Source organism: Urocitellus parryii, chromosome 4 (assembly GCF_045843805.1).
Source record: "Urocitellus parryii isolate mUroPar1 chromosome 4, mUroPar1.hap1, whole genome shotgun sequence".
NCBI classification, from domain to species: Eukaryota; Metazoa; Chordata; class Mammalia; order Rodentia; family Sciuridae; genus Urocitellus; species Urocitellus parryii.
Window position 1 is genome coordinate 195181527 of NC_135534.1, and position 19012 is coordinate 195200538.

The window sequence follows — 19012 nt, forward strand, 5'->3', positions numbered from 1 at the left end:
TGGACGAGGCTGAACAGGATTATGGCTATGTGGCATGGTCGTGCTGATTTACTGTCTGGGTTTGAATTCTGGCTTCACAGCTGGCTTGCTGTATGTCTTGGAGGCAAATTGTTCAATCTCTCTCTGTCTCTATTTCCTCATCTGTGATACATAGCACTGGCCTCATAAAGTTGTTTGAGAAAGAAAAAACATGTTAAATTTCTATGAAAAAAAAATGTCTAATTCCTGTGCTAAGCAATCCTGACATTAACTACCAAAAGTCCTCATAGTCTTCTCTGGGTAAGTCCTCCATGAGTCTGCCCACACCAGCCACATGATACCCATGCTTCTGACCAATTTCATATAAATTTGAAATTCCCAGAACCCTGCTGAGGTTCAATAACTTGGTAGAACAGGTCACAGGACTCAGGGAGCACTCTATTTATGAGTACAGGACTATCATAAAAGATACTAGTCAGGTTCTATCAAATGATGCATAGAGTGAGGTCTGGAGGGGCCAAATACAACACTTCCTGTGTCTTCAGAATCCATCATCCTCCTGGCACATTGCTATGCAGAACCAAGTGCAGGAAGTTCACCTGGGCTTCTGTTAATAACAGGGCTGGACCTTCTGGCATGGCCAGTCCCCATCCTAAAGTCATCTTGGGATCCTCCCTGAGTTACCTTGTCCACACCTGTTCAAGTGTAGTCTGAGGCGCTCCCTGTGAATACATTGCAAGACTTTACAAGCTCCTCCCAGGAACTAGGGACAAAGGCCTACTATATAATACTATATAATACTTTGGTATATAGTAAATACTATAATTGCCTGGGGTTGGCTAACATTTTATGTAAAGAGCTAAACAGTGAATAATATTTGTAGGTAATAGAGTTTCGGTGACATAGAGTTTCGGTGACATAATGTTCTTTTCCTTTAATAATACTATAAATGCTAAAACCTATTTTAAATCATAATAATCCTTAATATATACTGTTATTGAATTAATGTATTATTAATAAATATATACTACTAAATCATTATACAATAATAAATGTCACATTAAAATACTATATGCTTAGTATATGAGTGCTTTCATTATGAATGGGCTTTTGTTCTGATGGCTCTTTTTAGCAGAACATTGAAGCAGAGCATAGGTTTTGAAACAATATGGCAGCGAGAAGCTAGAGAAAATTTCACCAATAATCTCAATTCACCTGTTGAATTCTTTGTTATTGTGTAATACTGATGCCACTCCAGGCACATGAAATTGTGGGTTATATTCTGAGAAAGACTGCCTTTGCAATATAGTTTGGAAATAAGATGTTTAAGGAGAAATAATTTCTGTTTCACGCATTGTCTGACATTTTATTTCTCCTCCTATTGTATTAGTTCATCAAACGGGAATGGCACTCTGTAAGGACTATGTTGTCAAAAACTAATTTCTGAATTCTCTGATTACCACTTTGGCAGAGAGCTTCTTCTCTGTCTTTATTTGCCATTTCCCCAACTGCCCTCTCTGCTCTTGCTGTTTCCTGGAGAAAGAAAGCTCCATTTCCCACTTTGTTCAGGTCAAAGGGGAAAGAACCATGAGTTAGACTCCGGCATGTTCTACTCTTAGAATTCTCAGGGCTGGAATTGATGTGATAGGAAGGCCACTTACTTCTAGGTTCATGTAAGTTAGCATTAATAATGAAGAGGGAGAAAAGGAACGGTCCTTGAGATTTGGAGGCTGCTCAGAATTTTGGCACAGGAACTTCTGCAATATTGACTAATGAGCAAGAACCAGGGAAATCATTTTAAAGATTTAAACCAGTTGTTTTTTAATTCATGTGAGCATCAGTCTCATTTCATTCTTAAATATTTGCCCTCCTTCCCAGAAGCAAGATTTACTGCTGGAGTGAACAAATTATGTGGCATTTGTCTAAAGTGATAGGTTTAATTATCGCTCTAAAATCCTGAAATATTTTTGAGCTTCCACTAAAAAGTCAAATGAAGAAAATTCATAATGATTTTTTAAATTGATTCTAGGCTCCATTTCTCTATGCTGAACCTTGGAGTGGGAGAATCAAAAATTAAGCAAAACCAGAAGAGACTTTCTTTCACCAAGGTACCTTCTGGGTTTTTTGGCGCTTGAGCAAGAAAGTCTGAGAAAAACTATACAAGACTGATGACTTTCGGGAAAACAACAGCAATGATAACAATGAACCACAGAGAATGGGTCAGACTTATTCTGATGAAGTGAGAAAGATTTAAGTAGAACCTGAAAAAAAAAAAAACATTTTTCTGGAATCTTCTATATTTTGCAAGTGCAAATTAACTTTGGTGAGGGTGGGCAGGGCAAGCTTTTACTATTTTGCCCAGGCTAATCTCAAATTCCTGGGCTCAAGATATCTTCCTGCCTCAACCTGGTGATTAGCTGGGATTCCAGTTCATGCTACCATACCCCCAGCTTGTATGTACATTTTAAAAAATATGTTCAATGCAGGTGGTCATCTCTTGAGCCCAGCCATGTGTTTCTTCTTTAGAAATGAGAGTAGACACTTTATGTGTTGCATTACATGCTCATTGCATCAAAAATACATCTTGCGTTAAGCCCTGTGGTGCGAAATTTTGGAAAACACATGAATATTTTAAAACCAGCAGAACCAGCTCCATAGTTGATGAGAATTGTAAGAATTAATTTCTGTGAAGGAGTTTCAAGCAGAGAAATAGCTGGTAGATATCACAGCAGACAGACAGAGCAGCTAATGTTAGTGTGGGCTAGAACACGGAATGAAGGTGAGGGTGCAGGAGGTGGTTAAGACAAAGGCAATTGAGAGCAAGGGGATTTCTCGGGGCTCTACTGACTTTATGTAGGCTGTTTTCTATGCTGGGAATCTCGGTTTTCTCTTCATTTCCTCAATCTATAATGTTCAATGTAAACATGTCCTGTGATGCTCATCTCAAGAAATCCTTCCTTTTCGAAGCTTTGTCTGCAGCCCAGAGCTTGAGTTTTGTGTCTTCCTCTCTTTCTCACTCCGTTAGCTCCCAGGGATGTGTCTGCCATAGCTCACCACTCTATTGTGTCTATTGATTTCCTTGCATTTCTCTCCCTCCAGTGTGCTTTGATGATTTTGACCAAATGTACTATATAGTCAATGTCCAATAAATATTAGATGAATTAATGAAAGAATGGATGGATGAAGCAAGAGAAAGATAAAAGATTCTTCTGCTGCCACAGGTAGTAATCTGAATCCTGATGATATAAAAACAGCATTTCCAATAATGGAAATATATATATTTGCGGTATATATATAAACACATATATATTTCCATATCTATATACATACATATATTTGAAATCTCAGTAGAGTTAATATATACATATAACTTATATATACTTAATATGTAATGCATATGTATTTGTATAATATATTGGGGCAATTTTAGAGATAACTGCAATGTCAGAGCTAAATTGATTATGTAATGAATAGTTGAGGGAGGGATGAGTAAAGAGAACTCAGTTATTAAGGTCCCTAGAAGGCATTTTCTGAATCCTCTCATCTTCCATAAAGAAAGAACAAGTGTGTGTGTGTGTGTGTGTGTGTGTGTGTGTGAGAGAGAGAGAGAGAGAGAGAGAGAGAGAGAGAGAGGAAGAGAGAGGGAGGGAGAGAGAGGAAAAACCATGGGTGTTTGCACAAGTCTTTGGAAATAGGATGGTAGGAGAATGCTCTTCAAGAAACTTTTCAAGAATTTAATACTAATGTTGTACTTCACCGAGCCTCAGTTTTGTTATCTATGAAATGGGAATAAGGTTTGTCTTTGCTTTGAATGCCTTATAGAATTCTGGTGAGATCCCATAATGAATATGAAATCATTTTGTAAGCCTCTAGATGCTACACAGCTGTAGCTGGTGCAATCATTTACTTAGATTCCTGCTCTCTGCCAAGGAAACAATAACTGAAATTGTGTTCATGTGAAAATAGATGTCTGCTGTGTTCATGCAATAACAGATGCCAGAGAGTTCACAAAGAGTATTGTTCCCAACACTAAAGTCACACAGGGTGAGTCTTGATAAAATTAGTGAAGGCCCAGTGGAGTGCCATGCTCAGGCAGTAGTGGGTAGAGGTGGGATAGGGGACTGCTTTTGTTCCCTTGGTGAGGGAGATAAGGGAGGAGGGATTGGCCAGCTCCTACCCCTTGAAGGCATTAAGTGGCTTCAAGTATGTTGTTCCCAAAAAGGAAGAAGAACCTTAATTTAATACTGGGGAAAAATCCTCCAACTCTACAATCCCTGTTTTGAGAGAGTAGGAGGAGGTCAGAGGACATAACTGAGATTCTGATTAAAGTTATGAATTATTTCTGCACCCCCAATTCATCATATGCACCACATTTTCCTGATATTTGTAGATTCTTTAGGGTTTTTGGAACCCAGGTTAATAGTCCCTACATTCTATTATAACAAAAGCTTTAACTTCTCATTACTGCAAGCCACAGTATCTTGAGTACCTCTTGTACACTGTATATAGTAATAATTTCCATGCATTTATATATTAGCTTATTTTCACAACAGCCCTAATACATAGTTCATAATATTTTCCCCAATGTGTGCATGAGGAAACAGACTAAAAGCATTACAGTGATCTTTCCATGATCATGCAGTTAGAAGGCTGGGATTTGAACTAGAACTGATGTTTCCAAAGGGGATAGGCAAAGCCAGGGGATTTGGAGATTATTGTAGAAACCCACAATGCTACTAGACAGAAAATGTAAATGCTCCTCCCATGAGTGACCAGCAGCATTGCCTCTGACACAGGAAGATATTTGAGTGACTTGTCTGCATATCAATGCTGCCAGAGGCTAAGACCCCAGCTGAGCTGTTGCTCAGCTTTCCTTCAGCTGCGGAAAGAGCTCAGGAATGCTACTGGCTTCATCACTTGGGTCCCTTGTGGGGTGAATGACAGCCCCGAGTTGTGTCTTTCCATTGGAGTGGCAAAGCACTGGACCTTTGAAGTGTGCAGGGGGCAGCCCCTGTGTCTCTGAGGGGTCTGCAGGTTGCAGGTGGCACTAATTTCACATGAAAGCAAGGTGTTTGCCAAAGGAAAGACAGATGGTTCCAGTCACCAGTTATTTATTTCTATAATTAGCAGCGTGCTGTGATTTCAGGTCTTGAAGAAATTGCCACTGCCTGTGGAATTCCTCTCATCACTAGGCAAGAATTGGAACTTGGAAGCCCAAAAGAGGATATTGGTTGAATGGTAACTTCCCAAATCCATGGGCTTGCAGCCATGCTGGGAGAAAAGCATCTGAATTAGTTAAAGAGACTGAGTGTTAAGTTCAGCTCTAGCAGATCCATGTGATTGCACAGAGAATTCACCCTACCTTGGTTTCATATTCTTCATCTGATGGGAATGTTTGACAGAAGAAGTTTGACACAGTTGTTATATATTCTTCTCAGATATATATATATATATATATAATTGGACCCATGAAATATATGAAAACAGAAAGGTTCATTAATCTAATTTATTAGACGAGTCAATGTGGATCTGAACCAAGGGACCAATTAGGAGGTACCTCTAAACAAATGACTTTAAATTTTAGATGCCTCTTTCTCAAGTTGTGAAATGGAATAATTGCGTCTACCTAGCATAAGTATTGTGAGAATTGAATGAGGAGATAGATGAGGATGTTCCAGATGACTCAATATAGACACTCAGTAAATGGGCTTCAATTTTACTGTTTTAATTTAGTAGACAGAGATTTTTTTAAAATATACATGTATAGAGACATAGAATAAGTCTAGTGCTAAGATGGTTTGGGGAAATTCATCTAAGTCTATTGAGGGTAAAGAAGAAATAATCAACATTGGTAGCATTGTATTCCATTTCAAAACAATACCCCTTTGTTCTCTAGAAATTCTCTAGTAGTTATGCATATTTCTATGAAGAAAAGCCAAGTAGATTGATACCTGGACCCAAATTGTCTTTCTCTTCTGTATTCCTGAGCCTTGAATACTGCTTTCCAAGGGGGATTAGTACTCAGAACGTCTTAATATCTGTATTTCTCATCTATTCTTTGGAATTAGCACCTCATGGGCCCTGAATCAAACTACAGGTTGTGTACATGTGGAGGTAAATTGAATGAAGAAAGAGCATCATTTTAATGCAAGTTAAGAGAGAACAGACTCACAAGACAACCAGAGCCTGTCTTCCCACTTCTTTTTTTAATCTTAATTGATATTTTTCAAGGCAGTTCTGCAAAAAGCTTCAGGTACTCTGCACACATTTGTTTCAAAATCTTCCACTGACTGCTTAGTGCAGAAGAAAGAAAATAGTCTTAGTAATAACACCTTATATGTGTGTGGTATTCCATCAAGCTGTGTGTATTTTCTCATTTAAATCTCAACTATCCACAAAAGTGGACAAAGGTAGAGTGAATAGATATTGTAATGTAGTAGATTGGATCATACCTCAATCTCCCTCTAAGATCCCCTTATCAGTCTCCCTCAAAACACAGTGACCACTACCTCAGTATGTAGCTCTCCCACACACCCAGTTGAGAAAGCAGCACTTAATTATAGACACCTTTGATTCTTACTTCTCCAACTATGATCACCCTGGGTGTGGTTTGGAGAATGAATTACAGCACAGGCAAACTAGATGTCACTGGGGTAGCATGATCAGATAGGAGGGTATTGCAAGATGTGATGATGGCTTAGCATTGGAAACCAAGAGAAATTGATAGAATTGGCAGAAAATTAAAAATGTAAATAATGTATAACCTTGTATAAGGTTCCAAAATTAAGATGTGACAAAACTTGGAATCCAACTTTAGTTTTAGAACCTAAATTCAGTGAAGTTTCTTCTTGCCTGCCTCTTAGTACGTCCTTTAACTGAAAGCATACTTGGAGCAGAGACCAATTTTCAAGTTTTTATATACAAAATTTTAAAAGGGGAACTAATAATGGTCCTACCTTGTGGGGTCATTGTGAAGGTTAAACTGGGCAGCATATATGACATACATGTGTTTAACACTTCGCTGAAGGCATGAGGGGAACTTAAAAATGTATGATTGTGAACATATATTTTGGACTTTCAACATCATAAAAATTAATATGGGTTAAAAAGACAAAGCAACCAGGGGACAAATGAGACCTGGGAGAATCCTTCTGTTCTTCTGCTCCAGATTGTGTCTCATTTTATTGGGTCAGAACCCAGATCATCTGAGGCTTCTGGGATCACCTTGCACCTGACAGGTTGGGAGGATGTAAAAGGTCTTTCTTTGCCCAATCCTCTGGGAGGTGTGTGTGTGTGTGTGTGTGTGTGTGTGTGTGTGTGTGTGAGAGAGAGAGAGAGAGAGAGAGAGAGAGAGAGAGAGAGAGAGAGAGAGATCCAAATTTATTTCGAGACAAGAAGAGACATCTTGATTTGTCCTTGGAAAGAACCTTCCGTCCTTCTCTTAATCGAAGGCATATTTTTATAGTCCATATGTAAAATTCAAAGTGATTTTTGACAGGTAGGACCAAGCTGTGGATTCAGTGGATTTCCTTCCTGTTTCCCCGACATCTACTCTCCTTTCTTGTGAATGTCTGTCTCCCCAGCTTATGGAGGCCTGGGTTTGGATCACTTCCTCCCCCTGTCCTGTCTCTCTTTTCTTACCTGGATGGAATGTGGATTCTGGTTCTGGATTTGGTCTCAGGTTTTATCTTTTAAGTCTCTTCTTCTTAAACCAAAATTTGAGTACCAACTGGGAAAGTCAGAGTGGCACAACAGTGGGGACTTAAAACCCAGCCGACAGGACCAGACATTGCCCTACTTAATTGATTAGCATTTAACTTAAAACATATATTTTTTCTGGGTATGGTGGCACACACCTATAATCCCAGCATCTTGGGAGGCTGAGGCAGGAAGATCATAAGTTTAAATCCAGCATTAGCAACTTAGTGAAATCCTATCTCAAAAAAAATAATAATAAACAAAATACTGGAGATGTAGCTCAATGAACAAGAAACCCTGGGTTCAATCCTCAGGAGTATTAAAAACAAACAAAATGTATATTTTTTGATGAATAAATTAAAATAACATACCAGTTCTGTCTTTTGCCACTTTTAAGATCTTGTCATATGTCTTACCCATCAAATTACATAATTTTATTCTATTATGAATATCTCCTTCAAATAAAAAAGTTGAATGCATGAAGTACTCCATACATTGCCAGGCCCAGAGACTTGCTTAAGAAGCACTGCATTTTGTTTTCATTTTAGAAATTATATAACCATCTCCAAGTTACAGATGAGTAAAGTGAGGCTCAGAGAATTTTAATTATTTGTCCCAAATCATAACTGACAAATGACAGACCTGGAACTTCAGCATCATCTAGAACCTGGTTGGTTTAACCCCTAAATCTATGATCCAGACCAATTAGCTCTCTATCAAATAATAGCTTTGGTTGGAAGTAAACACTTTGGGCTATGCCCAAGAGTCCCGAGATTATGAATTCACTTCCTTTGCTTTTAAGGGTATACAGTGAAGGAACAATCTAACCTTCAATGCCTTGCTTTCTCTCTTCTTTCATAGAAGACTAAATTGGTTAAAACAAAGGCTCATTCATAAAAAGATAGCTGTCAATCAGGTATGCACTAAAAATGGGCATTAGTAAGCAAATTCTTCCAAGTTTTGATCCCATAACTTTGTGTTTTTCTTCATCCTGTTCTCCATTCTACCCCCATGTAACACCCTAACTTCCTTCATGTTGCCACCCCCCACTTTTCTTCCACATGTATTCCCATAATAGACCATGTTCCTGGCCATATCTATTGCTTCGTTTACTATTTGTTCTCTCTGGAGCATTCTTCCTCTTTTGCAGCACCACCTCCCATCTGCCTGTGCTGCCAGCTCTTACCTGTACCCACACTTCCTCTGTCACCACAGATGATGCCTCCTCCCAGAGGCCTTCTGTGATATTTTTCCCCCCAGAATTCCTACTACAGCCAGCGTACAGCTGCAGTTAGACAGAATTTGGCACCTCTACGCTCTTGATTCCAGAAATTCTCTATTTGATTCTTTTGCATTAAATCCAGTTACTAATCTTTATTCTCAGGCAGCTTCTTGAGAATACAAATTGAATCATGTTGTAGGTGGACCCCAGGGCCTTAGCAAAATGCCTGCCTTGGCAGGTACTGGATAAATATTTTTCAATAAATGATTTAAATATAATTTGAATCAAGTGTTAGCCCAAGTCATTTGAGAAACAGTTACAAGCTAAGGATTAATGTGCAAGGATTTTATTAGGTAAAATTAAGGGAGTTGGACTATGCTCACTGCCATCAGACTATAAGACAGATCTAACCCCATGTGGAAGAGAAAGAAGAGGAAGCATCTTAAGACTGCTACCCAGCCTACGGGAGGTTCAAGAAAGGAGTTTCCATGACCCAGAAATAGGCCAGTCTCAGCATCTCAGGAAGGGTTGTTCAGGCAAGAATGACAGATGAGTTTCAGAGCACCACAATTGGGGGTCTCATCAGTTATCGTCCCTGGAGGTGAGGTTTTATAGGGCACATTCTCATGGTGCCCACACATACTAAAGGTTACTATCCACTTAACCCCTGCCCAATTATTTTATTCAGTAAATACTTATTGCAGGGATATTACCTGCCAAGAATAACACCACAGACAGGTATGTGGAAATGAAGGAGAAAGCACTTGTCCCTAAGAAGTTTACTTGCTTGAGGGCTACATAAACATCCACACTCAGATGACTACAGTGTACTTCAAAGTACAGAACAGGGGTAAGACTGGGTCCTGCAGAAACACAGGGAAGAGAGTAACCCTGCCATGTTTAGAGGAGATGGAGAGAACAGGTGTAAGGGGATATAACATTTATAGTGACTCCTTCAACAAGCATTTGGAGTTCTGCAGAAGGCAAAGAAAGAAGGGAGAGTCTCCACACAGAAGAACACATGGAGCCTCAGGCAGTCTGGGATCTCTTGATATTTAAGGATGAATCACAGCTATGGGCAGTGGAGATAAACTTGATCGTGTGCCAGATTACAAAGGAACTACAATGTCCAACCCTGAGCTAGGGCCTGGGACAGAGAAAGCTGTCATCACTTGCCTGAGGCTTCCAGGTGTTTATCCTCCCAGGAAGGAGGCAGCCAGGCAGCCCAACTAACAGACAATAGCAACCCAATATCGCCAATATATAAGAGGCAATGAAGTTCCAACCCCAGACTGGGAGAAAAGGAGGCGAAATCAGGAAAAGTTTGCAGAAAAAAGTACTGGAGCCTCAAATTTTAGTCTGTTATTTCTGTTCTCTTTGGAGAGTTAGACGCTTGAAATTGGATGCTCATTTATATGAGGGTTAAACTGAGTAACAGGTGTCTAGACTAAAAATCTTTCATGGTCTACAATAGTGTTTGGCATCATTTAAATCAGATTCTGTCACTGCCAGGCTTGAGCTCAACTGTGTACAGAAAACCATTCAAGTCCTTTATCCTAATGTCCATGGTCCTATGTGGTCTAATCCATACCTGACACTCTGTCCCTGTCTTAACTACTTCTCTCCATTCACTACACTGGCCGTTTTTTTTTTTTTTTTTAGATCCAAATACAAAAATTCCTGCCAGCTCTAGGAAGCCGAGGGTGTGGGCATCCCCTCCTCCTAGGGTACACCTTCCCCCAGAAATATTCAGGACTGACTCCTTGCCATTTAGGATCTCAGCTTAAAGAGAAGCTGTCCATGATCCCCCATTGAGAGTGGCCATCCAGTCTCTCTTCATTCCAATCAGTCCAAATTATTTTTTCCATAGCACAGATACTACCTGCTAGTATTGCCTTTCTCAAAATGTTGCATTTGATTATCATCTACTCCTCTCATACAGGCACACCTAGAAAATCTCATCTGCCTTGTTCACAGCAATAGCTGCAGTGCCTCAAAACCCATCTGAATCCTGGCAGGCGTCAATATCTATGTATTGAATGGTTAAAGGAATAAATATAAGAATGGATAGATTGGAGGACTGTCCTCGTTTCTCAGGTTCTCCGATATCCCTGCTGTTTCTATGGGCTGTAGGGAGGAGAAAAGCAATCAGCAGAGCACACTTGCTCCTGAGAAAAAGCACACTTTGAAAAATGAAGTGTTCCCTGCCATTAGCTTTCAGTCAACCATCACATCAGGAAACTTTTGCATCCAACACTGTGATTGGACCTTGAGGGGGGACGCCTGCAATGCAGGTCCTGGCCCTCCCGTGAGCTGGAACAGATGGTTCCTTCACACACATCTAAATAAAGCTGTAATGGTGTTGGCCTGCAAACACAGCACAGGTGAACCGTTCTATACAGAAAAGAAAGTGTTTCTGGTATGTTATGTGAAAATCAATTTCTGCAGTGCCACTGGTTTTCCTTTTAGACACAGTTTATCTTCTTTTTGGATGTCTTATTGAGGGACTGCTCTTCTTCCTAGTCTAGTCAAGTTCCAGCCTCCTTCCAGAATACTCCCGGGAAGATAGCCTGCACACTGTCAGGGTTTTCACTGGAGACCATCATTCCCAGAATGCACTCTTCTCCCTCAGTACCTGAATAATGAGTCACCTTCGATTATCTGATCAAGATGGAGAATATCACACACAACCTGCCTGTTATCAGGCTGTGTTCCAACCATGCAGTCAATAGAACACCATAGCCAGTACCTTACCAGCACAGGAAATATCTTGGAGGGGTACATCTTTGGACTGTTTATGAAGACATTCTACCAAAGATTCTATATAGAAAAGAAATAGAAGAGATGGCAGAGCAGGAGAAGAGACTGTGTGAGGCGTTAAAAGAAGGGAGGAGAGCTGCTTTACCTCCCATCCACTTGACCCACAGGAGCCAGGGGATTCATGTGCAGCACCCAAGGGATCAAGAACACTGACAAGAATGTGGTAGAGTCATCTAAGATCATTTAATTATCATTTAATTATCTGTCTTCCTCATTGGCTTAAGTTTCTAGACTTTGGCACCCTGTCTACAATCACCTTCATGGCATTCCCATCACTAGCACAAGGTGTGGAAGATCACAGAGTTTTTGAAATGATGCGTAGTTAAGTAATGGAGGTGATGCTTCAGTGAGTCACCGGAGATGATAAGAGAACAACAACACTGCATCAAGGAGCACCGAGGGAGGGAAGCAGGGGGAAAGTAGCAGGGAAGCCTCACTTTCTTGGCATTATGAGCTCCATGGGGGTGTCTTTCAAAGGCAAGACAAGGGACGTGGAAAGTTTTGTTTTGCATCACACTAGTTATCATCATTACAACAGTCTCACACAGTATCTTCTCATGCTCTGCCATTTTTCTATTTCTTTTCCACACAGAATCTTTAGAAGAATGTCTTTATGAACAGTCCACAGACATGCCCCTCCAAATTATTTCCTGTGCTTGTAAGGTATTGGCTATGGTGTTCAACTGCACAATTGGAACACAGCCTAATAACAGACAGGTTGTGTGTGATTCTCTATCTTGATCACTTAATCGATGGTGACTCATTATTCAGGTACTGAGGGAGAGGGGTGTATTCTGGGAATGATGGTCTCCAATGATACCTGACAGTGTGCAGGCTATCTTCTGGGAATATTCTGGAGGGAGGCTTTATGTGATTTGTTGTTTGTTATAGGTTATGACTTAACAAAGACCTTGGCAGTTTTGTATGTCAACATCCCAGGGGGTGCCACAGGATAGAGTATAGAGGTGGGTGAGCTTGGGCCACAGGAATTAAATCACTCTATCATGCCTTCATGTAAACTTATTACATTCTTTTAAGAAAAGAAAGGTAAGTTTCCTCATTTTTCATAACATGAATGAACCTGGAATGTTATGCTAATTGAAACAAGGCAGGTGCAGCAAGACAAAATCCACATTTCCCTTATAGAAGGACTTATAGGAGGACGCCATACAAGTGAACTCACAGAAGCAGAGAGCAAAATGGTGGTTGTCATGGGCCAGAGATAGGGGATGAGATAGATGTTGGCCAAGGGCAGAAAGTTGCAGGGAGGAGGAAAATTAGTAAGTATTTAAGGTGATGAATATGTTAAGTCAATCATTCTATGTGCATTCATGGATATAATATTGCATGTGATTAAAACTTATCAAATATGAAATGAAATAAGTTTTTCAAATGAGGGGAAAATGTTAACATCACTATCAGGTAAATGGATACTAAAACCAGAAAAAACACATTATTTTGTGCAAATCCCCTGCGGAGGGAACCTGTGGTTGGACCTAGGCCCTCCCACAAGAAAGAGGAAATACTGTATTAACTATTGTGTATGTATTATGTATTGTGCTTTCAAGGATGGAATGTATCCATCAATATGATGCCATTTTCACTGGAGATCTGAGAAGTAGGCACCAATTTTGCTTTCATTTTTATTTTAAACAAAAGAGCAATTTGAACATCAGAGATGTAAACACATAGGAAATAAAGATTAGACCTGAGACTGGAATCTCATTCCCAGAAAACTATCATTTCCCTCTCAGTGCTATCCCCACAAGATATCACCAGAAGATAGAACCTAATTTTCCCTCATACATTACATAAATATATATTTTATGGGCCTTACCAAATCAGAATTGCCTGTTTACCAGACATTTGTAAAAATGATGGCAAGTATTTGGCACTTGAGCCACTTCTCCTACATCCATGACTGACATCACCAATTAATCATGAAGTCATGGAATTTTTGCTGTTAAGTATATTGCAGCCTTAGAATCCTTCTTAGTCCAAATTCTACTAACAATTAGGTATTTGCTAACTTAGATGAAATTTATCTGTTGTTTTTTTTTTTGGGGGGGCGGATATTTTTAGAGAGAGAGAAATATGTTAGAAAAGGGATTAAACTAGAAATTAGGAAACCTGCCTTTCATACCCACAAATTGTTAGTCTTGTTTTTGGCTGAGTCATTCATCTTTCTCTGGGCTACCATTTCTCCAATTGTAAAAGGAATGCTCTGTAAACTAACCAATTTGAAGTCCTTTTTTCCCCTAACAGTTTGAAAATATCGAAAGTATTTGGGTCAGTTTACTCATCCTATATCACATTCCCAGAAGGCTAGTTAACCTGCTAAACTCATCACCTGAAATTTTTAATGAAACGAACACTTTACTACATGTTGTTCATATTGTTATTTAACATCCCAATATTTGAAAAAGATTTTTGAGAAGATGATGCTTGTACTTGAAAGTGAAATTTTACTGGCTATGGATATCCTGTAGTAAGGGAATATGGGTTGCTTTCTCTCTTCTTTCAAACATGAATTACTGGGGAATGAGAGGTTTGCAGGGGTAGAGAACTTCAGATTTTTATCATATGAGCAAGAATGAAATGGGCTATTGACATCAGTGGGCTGAAAGTTTGGCCCCAATAATCTCTTAATCCAAAGGTAAGGTGATTTTGTGTAGATAAGGTCAGATACTACTTAAGAAGGGTCTGGGTGAGCAGAGATAAGCAGCATCCCCAGAACCCTGTTCACTTGTAAGTCCAAGCTCTAGAATAAGCACTCTCCTCTTTATGCCACCTGCCCACTTGGAGACAGTTATTTCAAGACCCAATTCCAATAGACTATCCAGAAGACTCAAGTGGCTATTTAAATTCCAATTAATGAAAAAAAAATTTAAAAAAATAAAAATTAAATTCCTTAGCCAATATTATCATATTTTAAGTGCTCTGTAGCCAATGGCTAGAGTCTACTGCACACAGGTTCACATGTATAGAAAATCTCCATCATTACAGAAAGTCCTATTGGACAGTCAGGGCTGTACTACAAGAAGGCATATTTATGATACTTTGGTAGATAAAAGTCCTAAGTATATGCTTGTGTTAGTAAGAGAAAATGATTTCTTTCTCTCTAAGCTTTTGATTAGTGCTAACTAAATATTCAGTAATAGCTAATTATAGGAAATATGGCCTGGAGCAAAGATTGTTCAACTTCACCCTTGCTTATTCTCATCATAATGGTATACAGTGAGACTTTAGCAACCAAATAAATATTTCACTTGTGGATCATTCTTTAAAATAATATCCTTGTTCTGATCATTACATAGTTTTGAATGAGTGAATAATAATGTTGGTTAGAGAGTGCATCTCATGCTATTACTAATTATTTTGGTTAATTATTAATAAACACCCTTAAGTTTATATAGCATTATAAATGAACTCATTATCCCATTTTGGGAGGAGTATTACCAAAGTCTTACCTCTTACTAAACTAGTTGTAATTTTACTTGATTTCTTTAGCAATATTTTTATCTAGAAGGACATTTAATACTTTTTCAGGTTTCTGGCTGGTTAAGTTTTGCTGGAGGAGGTGGGTCACTAGGGGGCATGGCTTTGGGGTTTATATTTTGTTTCTGGTGAGCAAAGCCTCACCCAGGGTTCAGAGCTATGGAGACGGCAGACCATGGACTAAACCTCTGAAGCTCTGACCCAAAATGAACTTTTTCTTCTTAAAGTTGTTCTTATCAGAACTTTGGTCACAGCAACACAAACGCTGACCAAAAGCTGGACTTTGAATGCAAACACTCATATCCTTCCTTCAAAGTGCAGAGTAATCATTGTTCTGTTCAACATCCTTCTCTTGTTTTCTTTTGTGACTATATCCATTTTCCAAGCCTCTTCAATCTTCCATGTGCACCTGAAATTTATGTGGAACCTTATAAACTTATATTATGCAATATCATGTATGATTATTTGTAATTTATGTAATTGTATTGGTTTAAAACTAATTCATTACCTTAAAAAATACTTTTTATGACCGAATTATATTGCCATTGGAACATTGGCAGTCTTAGTGCTTCATAGTATTCTATATTATTTACACACAAAAAAATTTATTTCTCTATTTTCATGGTTATAGCCACTGAAGTTATAGTTCCTACCAAACCAGACAACATCAGTATACACATCTGTGATAGACCAATGTGAAAGTGTCTCTGGAATACATACCCAAGAAGGTGATCTAAGAGCCATAAGGCATATTCATGCGCAATTTTATTAATTATTATCAGAATGTTCTCTATTGTATTTTACATTGCTATCACTGGGAATGAATATGCCAGCCTCACCCAATGTTTGCTCATAACTGATAGTATATATATATATATATATATATATATATATATATATATTTTAATGTTTGGCCATTCTACAAAGTTTAAAGTGTTGACTCCTAGGAATTTTTGATTAGGAGAAAGAAAATGAAAAATTGTGAAAACTATATGTAAACGTAGAATGCATCATTGGTAGTTTTAATCACAATGTTTAAGATCCTTTGGTTGTAATCAGCAGAAACTGATTTTGGATAACTTTAAAAAGTAGGAGTCCAAAAAAATCAGTTTTGAAAAATGACAAAAAACTAAAGAGGTTCCAGAGATCTTTGTAGCAGAAATTAATGGGCCACTTTTTTAGGGTTATCTGCCATCCTCAGACCAGGTATCACCCAGGAAGGCTGATATCTACAGGTCAATAATTAATATCTCTGTTGGAAAACACTTTTATTTTTATACTCAAGAATCATTTATTTTTTACAACAACTTTTATGGTTGTAAAATGGCTCAAAGACAATGAAAAATAGAGGTACATGAGTACAATAATGAGTACAATAGGTGAATGTCCAATAATCTTTTTATGCCTTTCTATTTTTTTTATGACTTGTATGAAGTAGCAATAGGAACGATTGTGTATGCATATGCAACCCTATCAAATCTTTCATTTTATCAATCTCTTGGTTTCCTTTAGACTATCCTCTCCCACCTATCCACCGACCCTTGTACTAACTTCCTGTCTGCCTGGTGTGTGCTGGATGTACTCATAAGAGCCTACAGAGGTTCAAAATGGCCAAATGTGACCCAATTTAAGCCTTGAGTCGTGTCTGATTTGGGCTGTAATGTGGTCTCCAGACATGGTGTGAAGTTCTGAACGCTTCTATCGTTTGTGCCCATTAACATTGTTCAGGTTTCAAGAGTTTCATAATATTTGCTGGTGAATTTCTATTGCTTTATTACCAACTTGCATATGGGTGGAAGTCAGAGTGAACTGTAATCGATATTTCCAATGTGCTTGACTGGCATGGTAGTTAAGGGAAACATCTGGTTTTCATATTACAGTTCTGGGTCTTACATGCTCTGATCTTGAACAAGTTTCTTGAACATTTTGTGACATAGCTTTCTTATCTGTAAAACAGGGATAATGTTTGTAGTATCTGCTACACGGGGCTATGGAAATTAAGTGAATTAATACATATATATTACTTAGAAAAGTTCCAAACCCTTGATAAATCATTAATATTATTAGCTATCATTATAATTATTACTTGGAAACATAGGATTTCAAGAATTAACTTTGGGGAGCGAGGCAAAGATTAGTGATTAGTTAATGTTTACTCCCAATTTTAAATTATTCCTCGGTTGCAGGAATAATGAATGAAGTATCCTGATAATAGGATGGACTGAGCTGCTATAGACTTTTTTTCCATTACAGAAATATAGAAATATTGGGGGGAAATGCATCATAATAAATGTTTTGAAAACGATAGCAGAAAATTAGAAAAAAATAGAAATGTTCATATGACTCATTAAAAAGAAATTATTTATAACAAATGCAGGAGGCAAGACCATTTCATCATGGGTAGATTTGGTTACCCAGATGTGGTTCTCCCTGCTAGAATCAGAGCTGTCAGCAAAGAAGGGATAACCCACTTTGTGAAGTTCCAAAAAGGAGTGAGAAGTTAGAACTGAGCAATGAGGACTGCAGAGGTCTCTTTGTTGTTGAAAGGGTACTAGGAAGATTCTTTCAGTGTCTAAGAAATCAGGAGGACACTTCTAGACCTTTAAATATGCAGAAGAAATCTCCTGAAAGTGTTGAAAACATTCAGCTCTGTATCATCCTTTATGGACATGGAGTTTGAATTAACATCCTCCACATTTATTGGAATCCCAAGATCAAAAAATAACATTAAAAAAATCAGGTTGCTCTTTTGACTTTCAAACAGTTAAAGGAAAACCACTGTATAAGTCAGTTCTATATTTAAGGTTCGTGATCTCTCATAAGGAGCAAATATATTTTGATAAAGATGAACTAAAATTAAAAAAAATTATAAAGCTTAAGGAAAGTAAAAAAAACTACATATATAAATTAGCATCCCCTGAACTTGAGATAATAAGATAATCTGAGAATGATTTTAAAATAAGCATTGAAATGAACAGATAAACAATAGAAGCCATAATAAAATAATAGAGTCTACAAAACAAAGACACTCAATTGAAACAGAAAAAAACTTAGATGTGAAGTAAAAAATTTAGTCATGAAATTATGAAAACAATACACACAAAGAAGGAATACAAAAGTATAAATTTACTCAAACATTTTTTAAAAAAAAAATTCAATTTAACTCCATAAATAGTGCTCACTTCGGCAGCACATATACTAAAATTGGAACGATACAGAGAAGATTAGCATGGCCTGTGCACAAGGATGACACACAAATTTGTGAAGTGATCCATATTTAAAAAAAAATTCATAAATACAAAATCTGTTATGGTTTAGTAAAATTACTTTAAAAAATTTTGTGTAGCTGTAGATGAATACAATACCTTTATATTATTTATTTATCTTTACGTGGTGCTGAGCATCGAACACAGTGCCTCACACGTGCTAGGCAAGCGCTCTACCACTGAGCTACAACCCCAACCCTGGTAAGTTACTTTTTATGCTTATATTTTACTCTGTAGGTGGTAAAGGTAAACATACTTGGGAGTGAGAGAGTTTTCAATATACGTTATATGATAATAATGTATTATCTATATTTTGAAGCTTTTTATTTAGCAAAAACTGATTTTGCATATCTTCTGATATTAGCTCATATGAGCTTTGTTCATTTCTTTAAAAAATGATACAGAAATTTATTTGAACTTTCTTCTATGGATACGCTGCTTTTGCTTCTTCATAGAATAAGAAATAATGCAAAAATTACACAATATTTTGTGCAGGTGTGAGTTTTGCTGAAGGCTAAAATACCAGAAG

At 37.9% G+C, this 19012-nt stretch overlaps 1 non-coding gene across 1 annotated transcript; it reads left to right on the forward strand.

The window, feature by feature from the left end:
• The first annotated feature begins 18391 nt into the window (after positions 1–18391).
• LOC113186030 (U6 spliceosomal RNA) lies at positions 18392–18498 on the forward strand. The gene has a single exon (XR_003301212.2). It is a non-coding gene; the product is annotated as a U6 spliceosomal RNA (small nuclear RNA).
• The last annotated feature ends 514 nt before the right edge of the window (positions 18499–19012 follow it).